This window comes from Pinus tabuliformis, chromosome 6 (genome assembly GCF_031772625.1).
Source record: "Pinus tabuliformis cultivar Carrire ecotype Pingquan chromosome 6, CPIR1, whole genome shotgun sequence".
Taxonomy (NCBI): Eukaryota; Viridiplantae; Streptophyta; class Pinopsida; order Pinales; family Pinaceae; genus Pinus; species Pinus tabuliformis.
The window spans coordinates 1,512,991,367-1,513,009,607 of NC_142292.1; positions in this window are offsets into that span (position 1 = coordinate 1,512,991,367).

Sequence of the window (18,241 nt, forward strand, 5' to 3'; positions counted from 1 at the left end):
ACCACTTTGTAACTTCTATGAGTTTGAGCACAACTGAATCTTTGGAATCTGATATAGTTTTGGGAGCTCTATTATCTGAAGAAGTACGGAGGAAGTCCAACATTGAAACCTCAGAACCAGAAGCCATGGTAGCTAGAGGTCAGTTAAAGGAAACAAGGGAGAAATCAAGGAGTTATTCCAGATCAAAATCAAAGGGAAAAAAGTGTAAAGCCAAATGATAGTACTACAACAAAATTGGACACCTCAAGAAAACATGATGGAAAAGGAAGGAGTCCCTTGAAAACCCAAAGAAGGAAGAAATCAAGTTGAGTTAGGTATGATTTATGAAGTTTTGTCTATTGAATTAGGTATGGTAGATGAAGCTTTTCCTGTTTGTAATGTCTCTCAGAATTATGGAAATTGGTTTTTAAATTCTGGTGCTTCTCATCACATGAGTCCACACAAAATTTTTGGTTCACTTCATATGAAGTTGTGAATGGTAGTTCTGTGTTTATGGGTAATAATGTATCTTGTCAGACTATTGGGATGGGAAATATCAAAATTAAAATGTATGATGATACAATTAGAACATTAACTAATGTTAGACATGTACCTGAGAAATATGTGTCTAGTTTGAAAGATGTGACTAGTTTTGTAGGGAATGATGAATGGAGGGTACACAAATGTAGAGCATCAAGTAATGGAAAACCTTTGCATGGATAGGTTATCAATTATAGTGTTTTATGCTCCCAAATTCGAGAGCATCAAGTAATGGAAAACCTTTGCATGGATAGGTTATCATCCATTCTTATTTAGAAATTTCATCCATGCAGATTACATGAGACATTATTTCTCTCATGGGGTAGACGGGAAGCACACATTATAAGAATATGTTGGAATTGTTGGTTAAAGAGTATTGTCATACTGTCAGTTTTAGTTATAGTAGTTGGTTGTTATATGAATATGTTGGAACTAGGTTATGGGTTAGTTTGATTATGGTCATGTTGGATGTTAATTTGAGTGTTTAATTTTGTTAATTATAAGTTATAAATTGAGAGTCAAATCTAAGGAGTGACTCCCTGAAGATTGGAGGTTTCACTGCATATTTCGTTGAATATGCATTTTATTTTAGAAAAGTGTTTGCACATGAATTTAAAAATAGTTGTATTTAATTACATATTAAATTTAATTGCTTAACATTTTTTATTAATATCTATAATCGTCCATGGGTTCCTCGATAGATGATGATCGGGTGCTCTATTAAGGCATTCCTTGATGTGAAGTTACCAGTTCAATTCCCCGCCCTAATCAAGGTGATAGTCGAGAGTGTTCAAGAACTTGCCAAGAAGAAGAAGGAAACATTACCAAAAAGGCATATCAAAAGTGATGAAGAAAGATTAGCACCAACTTCAATATTTGATCATCAACTTGACATCCCCATCATTGACATGGCCAAGCTTTCAGAAGGATTGCAGAGAGAAGAAGAGATTAAGAAGATTGCTCAGGCTTGTGAAGAATGGGGATTCTTCCAGGTATCATTTTAGTTATTTGATATTTCTTGGTATCATAAAGTGTTTGGGAATATATAAATAAATATATTGTGGTAGGCATTTTGTAGGTTGTGAATCATGGTTTTCCAAACTCATTAATAGATGGTATTAAAAGAGTTGGAAAGGAGTTCCTTCAGGTTCATTTAGAAGAGAAACAAAAGTCTGTAGTGAATCGAGGAGACATTGAAGGCTATGGCCAAAGGTTTTTTGTGTCCTAAGAGCAAAAGTTGGATTGGGGTGACATGTTGGGTTTGACAATGTTTCCTTCCAAATGATAGAGATTTGAACTAAACTCAAATTTTTTTTTCATATACATCAATATTATGATTTAATGCAAGATTCATTGCATCTCTCTGTTAATATCCATGGTATGGACTACTTTTATTAGGTTATTGAACGCTATATTTATATTTGAATTTTATTGACCTGATGGTTGAACAATTGCAGGAAGCAACAATGTTAGATGTTCTGCAACATTCTTTTGGTTTCCCAACTCAATTTAATTTCCTAAATTAGTTTCTAAACGTGTATTGTGTAGAAACATTGGTAACAATACACACACTTAATGTTTTGGTCTGTTATTGAATTTGATCGAACCTTGAGACTATTGTTCTTATTCCTTATCGAATAACACTTTTCTTATGAAAAGCCTTGAGAAAATAGTTGAATTAAAGTTTCCATATTTGGAGATGGAAATGCTAAAGGTGTTTATAATGTTCTCTCTCGTAAAAAATGTTTGTGTTATATGACTAATATTTGATCGTGTACTCTTTGATCAGTTGTTAATGTACTATCCTACATTAGATATGCAATGATTTTAGTAAAGAAGGATGATATGGGGCATATACCATCAAGGTAGTGGATGGCCCTATAACTCTAAATAAGATCATGAATTTGAGGCTTCTTGTCAACACTTACTCCATTAATAAACGTATAACTCTGTGGGAGAGGAAAATTGGTAAGACTTTGGAGAATAACTATATACCTGAGAAAGAGGTGTTGAAAAAACTGCAGGTTGGGATTTGCAATATTCTTCCTTCTTTCCCTCACATTTTTAGACTTATGAGAACCTGTATTTGAGGCTTTCTACCAAACCCTACTCCATTAATGAAATTGTATCTCTGTGGGAGAAGAAAATTGGCAAACTCTGCAGAATACCTATATTCCAGAAGAAGAGGTGCTGAAAAAATTTGTAGGTTAACATTTGGAATATTTTTCCTTGTTCCCTTGGCATTTCTAGACTGAATGAAGATCTGAAGAGATTTATGCATCTATTTACTTCCATTATATATATATATATATAATATATATATATATATATATATATATATATAACTAACATGTGCAATGAAACATTTTTATCTATGTACATTAAAATGATTTTTTTTGTTATTAATATATTTTTATTTTATTTTTTATTAAAATAAATAAAAATTATTACACACAAAGAACAAAGAACAAGGTAGTAATAGCCATTTTATGATTTTGAGAAAACATAATATATTTTGATTTCATTTTACCAAAAAAGGATTTGTAATGTTAGTAAGAATTTTTCGTTTTATTGTTATTAATAATAAAATATTAACAAATGTTTTGAGTGGCTCTCATTAAAAAAGGATCGCAGGTAAAATTTAAAAGTAAAATTATAATTAATATTATTTAAAATTTGAAAAATAATTAGTTTTTATGTTTTAAAGGTAATATTATTTTATATCATTTCGTAAAAATAAAACTAAATAAAAGAATCAAAACATTAATTATAATGGTCCATTAAATTGTAATGGAAATGAAGTATATATATATTTTTACATAAACATAAAATGTTTTTGGTTTTGGTTTTTTTAAATTATGGTGAATAGGTAAATTGTCATTATGGGCAAACATGTCTCTTACAACTTAACTTAGGTTAATGAGAAAACAATCAGTGTTCCCAACCAATCTAGCACTTTCTAAACATCAAATGTTATTAATACAATGAACACTGACTAAATAGACATTGTGTGAAATCACATATTTACATGACTAAGTAGATGGACATTGTGCGAAATGACATATTTGCATTGATAGGTATTCTTATTTTTTAAATAAGATGCAGGGTGTGAAATTGCTTCATGGAAAAATATTTAATGATAAATTTTTTCTTTTAATTTCAACTATTTTACTAATGTAGATCCTTCTTAAGCATGAATCTAACATGAGTCGAGAGGGATTAAATTTATTCAGGTGCAAATTTTAGAGTGCAAAATTTGAAAAAAAATTCTCTCTCTCTCTCTCTCTCTCTCTCTCTATATATATATATATATATATATATATATCTTCTCTCTCTCTCTCTCTCTCTCTCTCCTCTCTCTCTATATATATATATATATATATAATACTATTGTCTAAATTGTATTTTAATTACATAATTTAAACTTGTATGTTCAAAAAATCTTTGTTGGATTTCAACAAAAAAAACATATATCTAAAAAAATATCAAACTGTAAAATACTAACACTACTTCAAACCTTTTAACGACACACACACACACACACACAAACAAACATATATTACATAACATGTGCAATGAGACTTTTTATATATGCACACTAAAATTTCTTTTTATTATTAATATATTTTTAAGTATACATCAATATTAGTTCATATTAAAAAAATATTTATAACCCAACTTTTTTTTTTTTTTGTTATTATGAATATGTGTGCTCCTGGGTTTATTTTGTTGGATATTTTTATGTATAAATAACATGATTTAAAACGATGAAATCACTTGATCATGTGTCAAAAATTTATGTATGCATATAGAATTTGAGAAATGGCAATAAACAAGTGTACACGTGGATACAATGTGAGAAGTAATATAATGAATGGAGGACATGAAGGAAGTAATGTAATCAAAGGGTTGAATTTTTACAAATGTTCAGAAAGATATAGCGACCCAATTTAGTCCAACATGTTTTTTGTTTTTCATATGACCCATTCATATGTGTCATGAACGGGTATGATATATTATAAAATAAGGCTTTTCTCAATTGTTTAAACTTTGATGCCCCAGATGCGGGTGACTGAGGCATCAATCAATATGAAAAGACTGGGGTGGGGCGAGGCAGCTCAACACCTGCCCACCCAGTACGTCGTGTTAAATATTGGAAATCGAGTGAGCGCTTGGCATGCGTGCAAGGCAAGTTATAGCAGCTCCCCTTCAGGTGGCCCTGGCTCATTCTCCCTGTCCTCTGCAATGGCTCCTCCCCCCGCACGCTACAACCTGCAAGAGATGACGACGATCATCAATGCAGTAGTAATGGAAGTGGCTTTTCGAGAAAGATCGAGCAAGTATAAGGCGAGGCACTGCTCTGAGTTTGCGGTGATGTCTTGCGAGTTGTCTCTTTGGGCTCATCCCCTCGCTTCGGCTCAATTAACGGCTCTCTCTGAAGTCTCTTGGCCCCAGAGGCAGCTCCTGTTGTTCCTCCCTCTCCTCTGGGGGGTCCTGGATCATAGTCTGGCGGCTTTCGAGTCTGTTTATCATCTTCGGGTCTCTGTTCTTGCCTTTGGTTTTCGTGGGTGGTCTTTGTGTAGTTTCCTCTCAGCCTATGTCCCTTCGTTCAAGCGCCTGGTCTCAGGCCTGGTCATTGTTACAGGGGGTGGAAGATTGGTCCTAACAATTCACCAGTTGCTCATCCTCACTCTGGAATTTTTCGCCCTATGCTCAATTGGTTCCCGTTGGCGATAGGACTTCGTAGGGTCTCTCCCAAGTCTCTGTGTCTTTGTCGCTCCGTGCGCCACTATCATTGTCTCAGGTCAATTGCTCAGCCTGTCTACATCTGTTATACTGCCCCCTCAAAGATGGCTCGACTTCGTCAACGTATGGGATGCTGTAGAGGCCAACCCCGGCGCACTCCGATAGGCTCTTCTTCGGATTCACCCACCCCCTCCAGTGAATTGTTCACTGGTCGTTACCTAGGCACTCGAAGCGGGAGAGGGTGGCATTGTGCTTCCAGTCACTACCATGGGTCTCCTTCCTCGACCGGCTCTGCAATCTTCTCCTTCAACAGTTCCCTGCATCGGCCTCGGATAACGGCTCACATAACAGTGGTTTTCTATGAGACCACTTAGATGGAGGACTCAGACTCTCATCCGGGGGGCTCTGGGGCAGTCTCTGGTCCTACTCCTTCGATTCAGCTTGGTATTGGTATGGCGCTGCAGCATGTTCAGAACGATTCGAGTTGCAGCACTCAGGATGCGGAGATGCTGCCTGTTGATCCTGGTCCCTCTGATCAGGTCGCTGCTCCAACTATGGGTGAGCCAAAATTCAGATGGTGTCGAGTTGTGGAAGAACCACAGGATGATTAGTATGCTCTTGTTGGCGACAGTTTTTTGGTTAAGCCATGGCTATCATCGGGCAAGTTTACCATGTTACGCTATTGTGGATTTCTTATGTTTTTTGTGTAGTTTTTGTCCACTATGAAGATCCCCTGCGTGGGTTCTGCTCTGGTTTTTCTTACCTGTTTTTTCTTGGAAACTCTGCCTATCACAGCAGTGTAATGACTTCGGTCACATTGTAAATATTTTTCCTCTTTATTAATATAATTAGTTTTACTCAGAAGAAAAATAAAAATAAAAATAAAAATAAAAAATAAAACATAAAAATAAAATAAAAAAATTGTTTAAACTTTGATGGCTTGCATGGAGGTTTCCTTGACACACTATCAAGGTTTTTCCATGTAAAATTCGTATGTTACATTGTGTGTTTTCATTCAATTTCCTAATGTATGCATATATAATTTGAGAACTAGAAATAAACAAGTGTACATGTGGATACAATGTGTGAGATGTAATGAAAGGAGGACATGAAGGAAGTAATGTAATCAAAGGGTTGACTTTTTACAAATGTTCGAGAAAGATATATCCAACTAATGTAGTCCAACATGCTTTTCTTTTTTTCATATGACCCATTCATGTGTCACAAACAGGTATGATATAATATTAAAATAAGACTTTTCTCAATTGTTTAAACATGGATGACCTGCATGAGAGACAATTTTAATTCTTATTGATTTTCTGATGAATGGAAGGTACAAAGATGTAGAGCATCAAGTAATGACAAACCTTTGCATGGATAGGCTATCAATTGTAGTGTTTTATGCTCTCAAATTCTAAGCAGAGATTGATCCAACTCGAAAAATTATTGATGAAACTCATTCATGCTTATTCAGAAATTTCATCCATGCAAATTACATGAAAAAGTATTTCTCTCGTAGGGCAGAAGGGAAGCATACATTATAAGAATATGTTGAATTGTTGGTTAAAGAGTATTGTCATACTGTCAGGTTTATTTTGAGTAGTTGGTTGTTGTTATATGAACATGTTGGAACTAGGTTATGGTTTAGTTTGATTATGGTCATGTTGGATATTAATTTGAGTGTTTAATGTTGTCAATTATAAGTTAGAAATTGAGAGTCAAATATAAGGAGTGATTGTCTGAAGATTGGAGGTTTCATTGCATATTTCATTGAATATGCGTTTTATTTTAAAAAAGTGTTTGCACATGAATTTTCAAAATAGTTGCATTTAATTACATATTAAATTTAATTGTTTTACATTTTTTATTAATATCTATAATAATCCATGGGGTCTTCCATAAACGATGATCGAGTGCTCTGTTAAGGCATTCCTTAATGTGAAGTCACCAGTTCAATTCCCCTCACCAATCAAGGTGATATTTGAGAGTGTTCAAGAACTCGCCAAGAAGAAGAAGGAAACAATACCATAAAGTTATATCAGAAGTATCGAAGAAAGATTTGTACCAACTTCAATATTTGATTATTAACTCGGCATCCCCATCATTGAGATGGCCAATATCTCAGAAGGATTGCAGAGTGAAGGAGAGATTAAGAAGATTGCCTAGGCTTGTGAAGAATGGGGATTCTTCTAGGTATCATTTTAGTGATTTCATCTTTCTTGGTATCATGAAGTGTTTGGGAATATATAAATAAATATATTATGGTGGGCATTTTGTAGGTTGTATAGATGGTATTAAAAGAGTTGGAAAGGAGTTATTCTAGGTTCCTTTGGAAGAGAAACAAAAGTATGTAGTGAATCGAGGATACATTGAAGGCTATGGCTAGAGAGTTTTCATGTCTAAAGAGAAAAATTTGGATTCGGCTGACTTGTTGGGGTTAACAATGTTTCCTTTCGAACAATATAGATTTGAACTAGACTCATTTTTTTTCGTATACATCAATATTATGATTTAATGCAAGATTCATTGTATCTCTCTGTTAATATCCATGGTATGGACTAATTATCTTAGGTTATTGAATGCTCTATTTATATTTCAATTTTATTGACCTAAAGATTGAACAATTATAGGAAGCAACAATGTCAGGTGTTCTGCAACATACTTTTGGTTTCCCAACTCAATTTAATTTCCTAAATCTATTTCTAAACGTGTTTGGTGTAGAAACATTGGTAACAATACACACACTTAATGTTCTGGTTTGTTATTCAATTTGATTAAGCCATGAGATTCTTGTTCTTATTTATTATTAGATAGCATGTTTCTTATGAAAAAACTTGAAAAATAGCTAAATTAAAACCTCTTGGCTGAGGTGATAAGAAATATGGCATACTTCTTAAGCCAATTATCCCTCGCTTATTATAAGATGCTCAAGTATCCACCATCTAAGTTGGTTGCTACTACAATATATTTCCCTCAATGTGTCATCTATAAGTGTGCACCATGGAACAAATATCTTCAATTTTTTATAGGTTACAATGAAGAGCAACTCAAGTAAGTAATTTCATATGGTGATGCATTTCTTTGGAAATAGGGCTTTTGCAACCTGTTTTTATTACTTACCTATGTTTCTTTTCAATGTTTAGGGAATGTGCCTGTTTGATGGCTAATGTCCACAAATGTTCACAAAGCACATTACTAGGTCTTTATACTAAGATTTCAAGTAGAAGATTCAATTGTGTAGAAATTAAGCCACCTACCACCATACCCAAGTGATTATAGATTAGATTAGAATTTTTTGGGTTCTTCTTGTTGTTTCGTTGATTATGATTTTTGATGTTTTGTTGCATATCTAAGTTTTGATCCTACCTCATTTGAGTACAATTCAAATTTAAACAATGGAGGTAGCCGATTTTTGTAGAATGAGTCCTAACGTCTGCTTCCTTGAGGAAAATTCTGTAATTGAAGGCTAATTATTTTTTAATTATCGGGTTTGAAATTTTGTAATTGAAGTCCAATTATATTGTAATTATGGGTTTAAAATTATGTAATTGAAGTCCAATTATATTTCAATTATTCAATAAAAAAGAAACATAACATATGATAAAAATGACATATCCATACAGAAACAATATTGCATAAAAAATTTACTTCTTTCTTCTATGCTACTCTTCCTATGCTACTGCCTTATGACGTTTCCTTTGCAACATATGACACAATTGATAGTGTTATGGCATGTCATATGTATGAAAGGCCTAACATGTTCATCTGAATTAATTTTATTTTGAAATTCATAAAATAAAAAAACCTAAATTAAATTATAAAATTTATAGACTATAAAGTTTAAATTTATATGTTTTTTAAATAAAAATATTAATTATTTTATATTATAGGGTGAAAAAATAAATATAATATTAATATAAAATTTGAGATGTGGATGTGGATAAGTAAAAGTGTTTGTGGTCCTAAAGTATGACTTAAACTTATTTCTACTTGGTTAAGAGCTTGTCTTCCTCACACTAATGAAATAGGTTAATGGCCTAAGACTTAGAGGCATCTTGTAGGAGTGAAATCTTGCCCACTTATGGACCACCAATAGGTCATTCCAGGTGGCATGGTTTTCTTTGAATAACAGTGATGAGTCAAATTACATTGGCTGATAGCAATTAATGATGACTATCCCACTATTGATTTAACAAACTAAGTTATGATATATTTTTCCACTACGAAAAGAAGAGGAGGAGGTAAAAATATTGGAGGTATGTATTTTTAATTGCGTAGTTTGACTAATAGACTAAATGGCCCTACCTCAATGGGGGTGATAATGGCTGAGCCAAACTACACTAGTGCGAATCTCTAGGTCATTGAAGAGCCAACGAAAGGAGCTAATCTAGCCAAGACATCGACATGGATTCACTCATCAACATTTAATGATTAAGAATGTTAAGGAGAAAGGTGGTGGAGCACATGGTTTCGATATTAAATTTCCATGCACACTCGCTAACCTCAAGCCGTAACTCGCTTTAGGGAATTTACTATGCCCAATCAAGTTTGAAGATGGTTATTCATTGTGACAAGATTTCCATTAGGGGATTGGGAATGTCTTTGATGTACATAGCAATGTGGTTATTCACAACCACTATTTCCTTTGCTCTCTCTGGTATATTTGGCAATCTAAAAGGAAACAACACTGTGAAAGATAGTCTAATTACACATCGAGTTGAAGGACTAGGCCCTCTTGGCCTAGCCCCATGGTCTCTAAGGACTCCACTCGTCTCCTCTAGTCAAATTCCTCCTACTTTGCTTATCAACCGACCTCGCTACAAGGGGGACTTGTTAAAAAAAATATTCTCTTTACACTTTCAAATGAAAAATGCTCAGGTTTATTGCTCTGGTTCTATTTGGTCTCTCATTCTCATAAGTCTAGTTATCTTTGGAACTTTTGCCACTTTTTTTTGGTGGCCTATCTTTGGTCCTCTTGGTTGGTATTTCTCTTATGGCTCTTTCTTTTTATTTCCACAACTCTCCCTACGCTCTTCTCGCTCTCAAGTGTAATCCTCCATTCTCCTTGTCTTTGGATTCTTCCCAGTTAGTGGTTCCCATATTTGTAGTAATTTTCTTCAATCCTTAATAATGATTAGGGAACGAGCTCACTTGAGGAGATGTGGTGGGGTCATTTGCAAGTAGGTCACTCCCGTGCCCGTACTTAGGCTCAAGCATCAACAAAAGGATTCTGAGAACACAATCCCTTGATATTGCAAGGGGACTTATCAGACACAGATCATGAATTGGTTGACGAATGGAAAGAGATGTCAATCTCTAAAGTCTTGGAAGAGGTTGGAAATTGGGTGCTAGATATTGGCCCTCCCAGAGCAAGAAGAAACTAATACTTGCACACAATTGACACGTATTGGCACATCAAGTATTTTCTTGGGAAGGTTTTTTTAATTCGAAGTGAAACCAAATATGAGTTCCTCCTTAGGATGGAGGATCTCCATTTGTTTTATCATATTATGGATGGGTGGTTGCAACGACTAGAAGAGGCTCTGCTCCCAAACAAAGAATACCCTCCTGCTATCAATCTAGAGCCTCCCACTCTTGTTGGGTTGTGTGCATGATATCCATGTGGCGACATGCCACGAGTAGTAAGCTCAGAAGCTCTATTTGGTTTTTAGTTTTTATTTCATGTTAAATGTTTTATCTTGGATAGTATGGCTCTCATAGCCTCATTTTGAAACATTGCACCCAAGGAGCATGGTCATACCCAACTCCACCATAACCTTTTTTTGATATATTTTAGCTTCATCCTTGATCATAATTCTTCGCCTGGTTTTTGTTTTGGAGGGAAAAATCTGATCAGGATGCGTACATACATTATGCATTGTACATATTTTTCAGTATAATATAAGATACCAATCTTACAAAATAAAGACTAAATGGCCCTTTTCTAAGCACCTTTTTTGGTCAATTTTTCCAAAATCTGGTAGTGATTTTTAAGAATCATCAATTTAAGTTGTTTAATATACAAAGTTTGTGTGCATTATGGGTTTTTGTAAGGTTCTAAATCCATTTATGCATTCAACAATGCATTTTAAACAACAATAAATCACAATGTCACTCAAATTGTATTGTTGAATTGTGACAAAAAAAACCATTTTGTCTATTAGTTGGATTGCATTATTTTTAATTATTTATAATAAATAAAATTGATAATAATCACACTCAACTCTATAAAATTAAAAATTCAAGACTTATATATGTGTGTGTGTGTGTAGGAAAAAAATTAATAATTTGTAAGATATTTATATTTACAATATAAAAATATTATTTTTCATGGTAACCAGTGAATCAATAACTTCAGAGGATTGTTCTAGGAAAAAACTAGGATCGAATTGCAACAAATGCCACTATTCACCTCAATATCAAGATATTAAAATTTTACTAACCCCTCAGGCTGATAGGAATTACTGATTTGGAGTTTCAACTTGTTAAATTTTTACCACACAGGGTGTTATGCCCTTGGGCTGAGTGTGCCCAAAAAGCACGCCCAAGTTGGCTTATGTTGATTTGGACTTATATTGTGCACAAACGAAACTAAAGGGAAACTTGGTCATGTCATGCAAAGGATGACATGGGCGTTGTGGTGGAGACATGCATGTGAAGGATGGCGAGTTTGGGTGAGGATGTCGCATCAAGGCGAGCACACCCATCGAGCAAGACAATGTGGACTGCCAAAGGCATTGGGTGATGGAACAAGCCACAATAGAATGTTTGGAAAAACACTAATGTGTGAATGCCAAGTAACCAAGCAGGAGACATAACATGTGACAAAAGAGAAGCAAAGGTGTCGTAGGCAAAGGCATACACCTAAGGCGCACCCACTCAAAGGTGGATTGTTGAGTGACTTTCCCATGTGACAAGCGTGTCGTGCACGCAAAGAAATTGACAAGGGAATTCAAGTGAGTTGGCATGTTGGCTTAGAGGTGCAACAGGCACCGGCCAAGGGTGTGATTCCCCAAGTAAAGTTGTGTTAGATGAGTATAAGTAAACATTAGGGGAATTTTGAGGTCTAAAATGGGCCTCCTATGAAAAATGTACAACCAAAATAAACTTTATAAGGACCAATAGGATTCAAGATGATGATGTCAACCATGGGGGATGATTTACCATTTTTGGAATAAAAAAGTAAAAAGATTAAAAAATAATAAAATAATAAAATAATAAAACTATTTTTTCAACTCTTATTTTCGACTTATCTCCCTAATTTTTTGCTCAAATTTTGAGAGGGATTACTTGTTGGATGCAAAATTTAATTCCTCATCTAAGGATTACCCATGTTGCATACTTTCAATGGACCCAGCTACATGAAAAATGAGAAATACATGAAGAAACATGATTGCAATCATGTTTTTCATGTATTTCTCATTTTTTGTGTAGCAAGATTCATCGAAAGTATGAAACATGGGTACTCCTTGGATGAGGAATCAAATTATGCATCCAACTAGTGTTGACACTCAAAATTTTAGTAAACCAATAGGGATATAAGTTGAAAAAATAGTTTTTGTATTTTTTCCCTCTAACATTTGATGACGTAATCTAATCTTATTTTATTATTTCCACTATTATTTTATAATTTCCTTAGGAGGGCCATTTTAGACCTCAAAATTCCCCTACTGAGCTCGTTTGATGGAGGAAGGTACCATCACAGATTGCAAAACATAAGAAAGAAAGTTTGAGGCAACAAAAGAGGTAAAGAACAGAAGTGAAGGACACATACCAGAGATGTGTTCACCCTATGTGAGAAAGGAAAATAGGTCATGCGAGTATCAGATTTATGTTGACTTGTAAAGGGTGAAGGCTTGGGCTTCCCAAAACTTGGTTGTTTGTTGTAATATGTTTAGAATTTTTCCTAAGTCTTATAGTAGCTAACCTTTGGGGTTTGGCCCAACCTTGTTTGTTGCATATTTGATGTCATGCTATCTGGTGATAACAAGTTGATAGGGGTTTGGTCCAAGGAATGACATCTTTGTAAATCAAAAGTTCTAAATGATATTTGAATAAATAGAAGTAAAGGGGAATTTGTTGTTGGGAGTTCCCCCTCCCATGAATCAATGATCTGCACTATTTTTTATTGTTGTTCAGTGTTGAAGTGTTTTATTTTACAATTTGTTATGTTGTCCCAATTTAGAAAGAAGACAAACTATGCATAGTAATAATTGAAGTAAATTAATGAATGAAGTAAAGTGAGAAAATTGGCAGAGGTTGATTGAAGGGATATTGTGTTGGAGTCATTTGAAAACTTATTTTGCAAGTTTATAATGGCTTCGATAAAATACATATAGGCTAGAGGCTCAGTTTATAAGTAAGTAGTTGTGTCCCTTGCAACAAAAACTTGCGAGTGTCGCTCACCATTGGTGGTCTAATTGGTGCGATCATCATGGGGTCATGACAGTTGGTATCGAAGCAATTCAATGAATGGACAAAGATATTGTTCCCGTTAATTCAAGGGAAGTCGTCAGTTGAAGTAAAGGAAATGGCACAATGACCACAACTATGACAACAAGTTTTGTGACTTATTGGACGAAGACCCGTTGAAGGCAGGTACAAATATTTTTCAACAAGGATCACTCAAGGAGAAGTTGAAATGAGAGCTCCTTTCCATGAAGGATACCATTCATGCAATTGGCATGCAAGGAAGGTCGTAGTAGGGTGAGGATGAATGCATGCAGATTATGGAAATATTGAATCACATGAAAGAAGAAGTATTTGAATCGTAGAAGGAAGCTGAATTTTCTTTAGAGAAAGATAAGAAGGCACTTAAAGTTGCTCGAGATAATTCTAAGGAGGAATCACTTGACCGTGAAGAAGTTAATCCAAGTCATGTTGAAGAATAGGTTGGCACTTATGTTTTCAAAGAATATTATTTGGTTGATTAGGTTGAAGTTGTTCACCATGAATGGGCGTTGGCCATATGGTCAAGTGTGGGAAAAGTTTTGTGGAACAACAACCGAAAGAGGGAGAATTTGGTGGAATGAAGCATACCAATTTAGAACCAGATTTGAGGTCTTCACAACCATGGAAGGAAGATGGAGGTTATCCCATGGAGGAACCTCATACGAATGAAAAAATCATGTGATGAATTTTGTTATGAAGGAAGAAGTGGGTTCTTTAATGAAAGAGCCTTATGCAGATATGGATGGGGAGAGTAATGCGATGACTTTTATTTGGAAGGTTGAGATGGGTTCTTGTTCACCTATGCGACATATGACTTGAGAGACTTATTCGAGAAGCATTCAACCTCATGATGGATGGTGTGAATTCCCAAGACAATGGTGGTGGATGAGACCTTGATGAGATATGTGAGTCATGGTTGGCCAAACAAAGAATTAGTCAAATGTTCGTCATGATTTGTAGGTGAAGGTTATTCAATTGGAAGCACTTGGAGCAGAGGGATACATTGGAAGGAGAGACAAATTAATATAGAGCTAGGTGGAATTCTTCATTGAGGCTTCATTGGAACCAAGGTGAAGTTCTTGGTGGACCTTTAGTGGGAAGAGACATCGATGAATGAAAGGAACTAGCCAAGAAGAAAACATTATGAAGTTGGTTTGTAGTCTTCATTGAGACATCGTTGAAGTTAATGTGAGTTCTTTAGGGATTGTTTATGTAATGGAGGCCTTGATGATGTGATATAGTCGAGTGATCGAAGGTGTGGGTGAACTGCGAAGGTGCTCACATGACCAAAGACAAAATGAAAGGACGACTTGCAATGGTTTCGTTCGATCGAGTGAAGACACCTAACCGAGGGAATTTTCTTGATTGATGTAGCGAAGTTGGCTCAAGTATCCTACAATGTTGATGTTTGAAAGGAAATTGAGATGAAGATGATACTTGAAGATAGTTGTGACCGATGAAGACTTCATATTGATGGTGATCTTACAGGATCTAGTTTGTTAAGGAGATGAGGTCAGGTTTGGACTTGCCTTTGATGAAATATGGGATGTGTACCTTTGGGAATAATATTGGGTATGTCCATGAGGAGTGACTTGACAGGCTAAGATGAAGGTGAGACACCTTGAGGTTGGAGGAAGGTTGTAATGATGAAGATGCCTTGGTGGAAACACTTAAGGTGTGGGTCGATTTTGATGAGACTTAGTTGTTGATGGAAGACTTGGGATGGGAAATTGTTCCATGGAGAGTCTTCTTGAACAAGGAAGACTTGGAAATCTACGTAGGTTGATTGGTATGAAGACCTTGGAAACACATGGATGTGATTATGAGGCAAGTGAAGGCTTGCCTACATCATAGAAGATGTGAGCAACATATCCGAGAGGAGATGGAGTTTTCTTCATGAACCTAGATGTGGGAAGATGAGTGGACATCAATTGAAGGACTTATGCATGACAAGAGACACATGTTTCAGTTGTGCATGAAGAAGTGCAACTCTTGGACGATTGTGGAGTATTTCTTGATGATGATTGATGGATGTCACAAAGTGTGGTAGAAACAATTGAGGAAGGTATGAGGAGGTGCATTCTCATTGGTTGAGTGTGATAGTTAGCCTCATCATTGAACTAGTTTGAGTCATGGGGTGCGCAAATGCATTGAGACATGTTGGATATGTGTTGAAGTATGGAAACATAGCTCATAGAGATGTGGTGCTTTGCATGGTGATAGTTGTGGGTTGAGGCATTGCAGCTGAGAGATGGAAGGAGTGGCCTTTCATGAAGGCATAAGGAATTGAGAAGACTTGCAATGCATTGTGAATGATAGCCATGGAAAGCTCGAGAGATCATTTACATGGAGCTTTACTTCTAAAGAGAAAAGGAGGAGTAGTGCAATTTGATGGGCCTTAATGGAGGTTCATGACAACTTGGATTGGGTGAATATGTTTGCTAAGTGGAGTTGTTGTTGAGGAAAAAAACCATTTTAGAGTGGGGAAGGATGTCACGTCCTTGGCCTAGGTGCACCCAAGAAGAACTCCTAAGTTGGCCTAAGTCGACTTGGACTTATATCATGCACACATAGGACCAGAGGGTGACTTGGTCATGTTGTGCAGATGACGACATGGGCGTCTTGGGGTAGATTTGCACATAAGGGACATTGAGTTTGGGTAAGGGAAATACATGGAGGCGAGCACACCCACTGAGCTAGACGACGTGGTTTGCCGAGGCTATTGTGTGATGGAATGGGCCGCGGTGGAAGGATGGATGAAACACGAAGGCTTGAATGCTAAGTAATCGAGCAAGAGACATAACATGCGGTGAAAGAGAAGCAAAGGCATCGTGGGCAAAGGAATACACCCAAGGTGTGCCTACGTGAAGGAAGGGAACTAGGAAACTTTCCCATGTGACATGCATGTTATGCACGTGAAGCAAACTGACAGGGGCATTCAAAGGAGTTGGAATGTCAACTTAGAGGTAGAATGAGCGTTAGCCAAGGGCGCAATTGCCCAAGTAAAGTCATGTTAGACAAGTATAAGTAAATATCATGCCATCCAAGATCACAAAACATAAGAAATAAATTCTAAGTTAGTGAAAGAGGTAAGGAATAGAAGTGAAATGCGCAGATTAGAAATGTGTTCGCCCTAGGCGAGCAAGGAAAACAAGTTGTGAAAGTATTGGATTTATGTTGAATTGTAAAGGGCGAAGCCTTGGGCTGCCCAAAACTTGGTTGTTTGTCATAATATGTTTAGAAGTTTTCCTAAGTGTTTTGGTAGCGAACCTTTGGGGTTCTGCCCAACTTTGGTTGTTGCATATTTGAATTCATGCTACCTTGTGAAAACAAGTTGACGGGGGCTTGGTCCAAGGCATGCCTATGTAAATATGAAGTTGTAAATAATATTTTAAGAAATAGAAGTAAAAGGGAATTTTCTATTTAGAGTTTCCCCTCGCATGTACTAATGTTGTGCATTGTTTTGTATTGTTGTTCATTATTGAAGTATTTTATTTGCAAATCTATTACATTGCTAAAGTTTAGAAAGAAGACAAATCGTGCATAATAATAATTAAAGTAAATTGGTAAATGAAGTAAAGTTTGAAAATTGGCTAAGTGTTCAAGAGATTGATTGAAGGGATATTGTGTTGGTTGAAAACTTATTCCAAAAATTGATAGTGGATTCACTAAAAGACACATAGGCTAAAGGCATAGCCTAGAAGTAAGTAGTTGTGTGCCTTGCAATGAAAACTTACCAGTGCCACACGCTTTCGATGGTCTAATTGGTGTAACCATTATGGGATCATGACACAGGGTAATATGTCTCCAGAAAATAGAACCTAAAAGAAAAGGGAATTAAATCCACTAACTACCACTCGAGTTATTGTCCTTTAACACATTATAACAATATCACATATAATAAATCTTTTATTTCTATGTAAATCTATTTTTTATTTGAAGATGTCAAGAATTTTTTTTAAATATTTATATTTTTATTATACTAACATTTAATATAATCTTTTTTTAATATTTAAATTTATATCTCTCATTTATTTTAATTTTTATATTTGGTTCGCATATTAATTTTTCCTCACATATAAAAATATTTGTTTTTGTTTTTATGATAATATTAATTTATATATAATTAAATTATGCATATTTATATATTAAAATCAATGTATAATGGCCTTTTGGGTGTATTTCATTTCACAAAGCATATTATCTTTTGGTTCAATTCTCTGATTTGTGTGTGTTTATGTTAGAAGCAATATGATGCACCTAGTGGTATGGATGGGATCAACTCCATATCGGTGTGCTGCATCTAATGGTTATAAAGGTAGTGGGTAGATTCGACTCCCTGTAAATATAGTAAACCTAATAGTAGTGGAAAAAACCAACTCCATATTATACAAGTATAAAACCTAATCCTATATATAGTTTAACCACTTCTATATAAAAACACTTCAACTTATAAGAACACTTCATATTATGTCATATTATATTATATATAAAAGTAAGCTAGGTACCTATATACTTTGTAAGT